This window comes from Nilaparvata lugens, chromosome 4, assembly GCF_014356525.2.
Source record: "Nilaparvata lugens isolate BPH chromosome 4, ASM1435652v1, whole genome shotgun sequence".
In the NCBI taxonomy this organism is placed as follows: Eukaryota; Metazoa; Arthropoda; class Insecta; order Hemiptera; family Delphacidae; genus Nilaparvata; species Nilaparvata lugens.
In genome coordinates, this window is record NC_052507.1 from 17,595,698 (window position 1) to 17,601,435 (window position 5,738).

Consider the following 5,738-nt stretch of genomic DNA (forward strand, 5'->3'; position numbering starts at 1 on the left):
TTTTTTATATTACAACTAGCCAGTTTTGGAAAAATCTTCGTGAACTCTGTCATCTTAGTTGCTAGCAAGTAGATAGTTTTTAAACAGTATCTGAGTTTGCATGAAGACAGTTTTGGAAATGGAATGAAATGCAACTAGGCTCACTTTGAATCTGTACTCGATTTTCAATCATTTTTTTCAAATAGGATAAAGAAACTTTTGTCACTGTAAAAGTGTTTTATAATGTATATTCCAGTTGTTCTAACAACATGCAATCAAAATCTCAATTTCTCAAACTTTGTGTAGAAGGCACTTTTGGAAATGGACGACTCAAATAACCCAATTTATTTTATTTATTTACAATGCAAATGACACTAATGTAAAAACATTAAAAGATGAAATAATAAGGTAGTCCTTGTGCTGTTTTTCTTCCAAATTACTAAGTGACAAAGTCCAAGATAAGGTTAGAATTTCACATGTACAATTTTTGTAAAATTTTAGTCCAAAATAAACATTAAAACTATTAATTTTGAATTTAGATGGCTTGAATTATTAAATTCATTACTCAATTGCCACTTGTAACGAATAATATTGAGTTATTCAAGAAAATTTGGAACCATTCAAAAAACACAAACTTGTCCTCAACACTACAGGCTCAGGAAATACTGTGATTCACCGGCATAGAGGCATACAGGAGCCCGCCTCTCTATTCTCAATGACAAATCTGCAAAGTTCTGGAGAAAGGTAACACTATAGTGAGGTCCATGTTAAAATGACAGTGTTTGATTAGCAATGGTATTGCTTTCCTTGTCTATCATTCAACAAAGCAGATAGCACTATCTCTATCTCTGACGAGGTTGTGAATGAAAGTCCTACATAATTTCGCTCCTGGGTTTTGGAAGATTTTGTGTTATAAATAGTCACGGATAAGTACAAATTTTGTGTTTATTTCATTATTAATTGTTTCTTGATCACGTTTTATCATTTTGTTTTAGATTTTAATTCTTAATTCTATTTTAATAAGCCAAACACCGTTTAGAGGTTAGTTTGAGGTTAGGTTTTCGAGATTTAAAAATAAACATAGATAGTTTACTTGACTAAAATTATAACCAAATTAAAATCCTATCATTTATAAATCAATTATTATTATTGCAAGTAATATAATTTCTTAGATAGGAAGATGAGCTCAAGTAGAACACCGAAGGTTAATAATAGAAATGTTAACATAGCGGGAGTACTTACGCGTTCCCAAAACCAAAATTCAAAAACGCCAAAACCAAAAACCCCAGTTCTTCAAACTACTTTAGCCGAAAAAGTTGCTCAACTACAAAGTAGCCACACTAATTTAAAAAACCAATTAGAAGTAACTCTAAAAACGTCTGAGGAAGAAAGGTTAGGGATGGTAGAAGAAATTAAATCTTTGGAACTGATTATAAAATTACAAGATGAAGACCATAAAAAAGAAATACTAAATCTAAAAAATCAATGTAGTCTAATGTCGGAGGAAATAAAGAAACTAAAATCTAAATTTGATAATACTAAATGTATGATAGAACCTCCGTCCAAATGCAAAAAAATAGAATCTAACCTAAATGATGGGAAATGCTCTGAAAATGGTCGAAATAAAACGTACAGTGAGGTTTTGAAGACAGCAACCAAAAATATAGCTGAGGGAAATAAAGATAGGAAAGGGAGAGTTCTGCTACTGACGTCCAGTCATGGACGTGATTGCAGTGATCTCCTTGATAAAAGATTAAAAAATAAATTTGATGTCCAATGTTTTTTCAAGCCAAGTGCATCAATTAATGCAGTTGTAGAGTCAGCTAGGGAACAAACTAAAGACTTTGATGAAAATGACTATCTAATTGTACTGGGTGGCTCAAATAATATAAATGAACCTAACTTGAATCATCTTCCTCAAGTAACAGAAAAAATCAAGGAAATTGTGCCACTCAGCAAAAAAACAAACTTAATAATAAGTACTATTCCTAATAGGTTTGATAGGCCAGAATTAAATGAAGCAATCAATTCGACAAACAAATCAATCCATAATACAATCAACAGCCTAAAAAATAAGAATTCTAAACAACTGGGGATTTGTTTTCTAAATGAAAGGCTGAAAAGACATAACTTCACTAATCATGGGTTGCATCTAAATAGATCTGGCAAAGTAATCTTTTGTAATAGATTGGCAGAGCTGATTGAAAGCCGTTTGCAATCCTCTGGTTTAAAAACAGTCAAAAAAACAAATAACGATTTTTTAGTAAATTGGCTCAAAACAGGGAAAGGGAAATAGCTACAAATGCTAGAGATAGAGTAGCACAAGATGGTAAGGTTTTTAGTATTTATCATCAAAATATTCAGTATCTTCGCAACAAAATTGACAGATTAGAAGTATTTCTTAAACAGGAGGATCCTGACATTGTTATTTTCACAGAGCATGGCTTAAAAATAAAGGAAATAAATCAAGTTAGGATTCCAGGCTATTCACTGAGATCAGAATTTTGTAGAATAGCTCATAGAAGTGGTGGTGTATGTATATTCACTAGCAATGCTAAACATACCCAAACTTATGAACTGGATTTTGTTAGGAGATTTTCTGTTGAGATGGATTTAGAGGTGACAGGACTAAGGTTAAAAATTGATGATCGATTCGAGGTAGCAGTGTTAGGTATCTATAGGTCACCAAATGGAGACTGGCAAAAATTTTGTGAGCTGCTCCATACACTTTTGGAAATTACAACCGCTCGTTTCACAAATGTTATAGTAGTAGGAGATTTCAATACTGATTTTGCCAGGCAGGATAAAATGACAGAGGATATTAGAGATATTATTAATATGAATAATTTAGAAATTAAGGTCCACGAATATACAAGAGTAACTCGAACTTCACAGACAATTATTGATAATATCCTCACAAATATAGAAGGTTGTAATGTCAGGTTAGGTAGCTCAGATCTATCAGATCATAACTATCAAATTTTAGATGTTAAGTTGCAGGGCCAGAATCCAAGCAGAAAAAAAACTTTTGTGAAAGAAATTCAGCAATATGAGCTAGGAAATATAAATTGTTTGAAGCAGGAACTGCTTCAAGAAAATTGGAGTAGTGTTTATAACAGTTGTAACCTAAATTACAAATATAAGCAATTCATTGATACTCTAAGATTTCACATTAGTGTATGCTGTCCTATAAAAAAAGTCAAAGTAAAAAGTAAATTAAACAAAGTAGATGAATGGATAACTGAAGATATTCTTACTCAAAGAAATATTGTTAGGGAAGCTTATGAGGAATTTAAATTAGTGAGGGATATTCCGAGTGAGGTCAAATACAAATGTCTAAAGAAAAACTATGCAAAAGAAGTGAGGAAAGCTAAGTGTAAGAAAACAGCTGAAATATTAACAACTAGTACCAATTTTAACTCTGCTGTTTGGGAGGTAATTAATAGAAATAGGAGAGCAGCTCAAAAAGATACAGTTACTAATGTTCCTAGGATAATCGATGAACATGGAAATTATATGGATGATAGTATAGACATTTGTAACTTTTTCAATAAATATTATCAACAGGTTGCATATAATCTCCAAAAGTCACTGAACACTTATAATACAACTACATTAAATGCTGAGCCAATTGAAAAGGTATTTAAATTTCATCCATTATCAAGAGATGAGTTGTCAAGAATAATAAAAAATTTGAATAACAAAAAAACAGTAGGATTGGATGGGGTCTCAAGCAAAATTTTAAAAGAATGTGAAAATGAATTACTGGACCCTTTATTGCATCTCCTTAATACTTCACTAGAGCAGGGTATTTTCCCTGATGATCTGAAACAAGGAAAAATTTTGCCAATTTTCAAGAGCGGTGATTCTGAAAGAGTTGAAAATTATAGACCCATTAGTATTCTAAATGTAATAAGTAAAATTTTTGAAAGAGTAGTTTTAAATAGGTTATTGATGCACCTGGAAGAAATTAATTTCATATGTGATGAACAGCATGGGTTCCAGAAAGGGAAATCTACTAAGACTGCAATAGTATCCCTTGTTGAAGGACTAATAGATATAATAGATTCAGGTGAGAAGGCAGCCGCAATATTTCTTGATTTATCCAAAGCTTTTGATTGTGTGAACCATAGAATATTATTGGAAATACTAAAAACTGTAGGTGTGAATGGTATAGAACTAAAATGGTTTGAATCATATCTCATAGGTAGAAACCAGTGTGTTGAGCTTACCAAGGTGGATGGGAATGAAATAGTAAAAATTAAATCTCAAAAACTGGAGGTCCAGGCTGGAGTACCTCAAGGCTCAATTCTGGGTCCCTTACTGTTTCTGTTGTATGTGAACCAATTACCAAAAGAGTTAAAAGATCACAGAGCTCTGTTGTTTGCTGATGACACATCGCTTATCTTTAACAATTATTTATTAGATAGTCTAGAAATAAATGCTTTTACTGGAGTACAGTCAATTGTCCAATTCTTGAAGCAAAGGCAATTAACAATAAATAGTAAGAAATGTCAATTCCTACAATTCAAAAGTAAATATAATTCAGTAGAGGATAGAGAAATAAATGTGTTTGTAGAGGAAAATGAATTAGACCAAGAAGAGAAAGTAGCATTCTTGGGAATTTTATTGGACAGGAAATTAACATGGCATCCTTACATTGAGAGGATATGTAATAAGATATCATCTGGGGTATTTGTCCTGCGGCAGCTTGCTAGGCTGAATGATAAAAAACTACTGTTAACTGCTTACCATGGACTTATACTATCTCATATTAGGTATGCTATTTTAGTATGGGGTAATTCATCTCAACAAAATATGGACAGAGTGTTTAAGATTCAAAAGAAGGCACTCAGATGTATAGAGAAAGTGAATAGGTTAGACTCTTGTAGGCCTTTATTTAAAAAGCTTGGTCTATTAACTGTGCCATCTTTGTATGTATATGAAGTTGTAATGCATGTGAAAACGAGTGGTGTGATCCAGAATTCAGATGTTCATGAGTATAATACGCGAAACAGAGCAGATTATCATATAATGGGTCACAATAGTAGGTTATTTGAACAAAAACCAGATTATATTGGTAGGAAATTTTATAACAAGCTACCTCAAATCTTGAAAAGTAATGATGATTTGAAGATTTTCAAAAAACAAATGAAAAAATATTTAGTTGATAAAGCTTTTTATAGTGTACAAGAATTCCTTTCAAACCTAAACTAGGTTGAACTACTTAGTGTTAGAATTATTATGTAATAACATGACTTGTCTTATACTCCATGACTGGAGTCTTTAGGACGTAATCTAAAAAAAAAAAAATCTTTCTTTGCTCTGTTGCCAGATCGTCTTTCAACAATGTAGAATTAAATTTAAAAAATAATCTATTGTAATTATAAAAATTCATGAAAGTGATATTCAAATGACTCAATAGTTGAAGTGCTGTGAGAGTATTATCATAGAGAAAAGATAGCATAAAAAGATATCTCATGGTATAGGGTGTTCATGTTCTAAATTTAAAGCCAATTTTTTGTCAACTCCGATTACTGTCTATTATTAAGTTTTGGCCGGGTGAGAGTATAAGAATGGCACAGTATGAGTCTACCAGTGTCACATAGCTTCACGGAAAAGAAACAGGTGGACTGAATTGCCCCAAACGTTGTGTCATGTGAGATATATTTTTTAATACCGAAGCATGCGTCGCACAATGCCTCGCCAACGCTTGCCTTGCACCAATATGTGCGTCTGTCAATACGCGGCTTTCATCC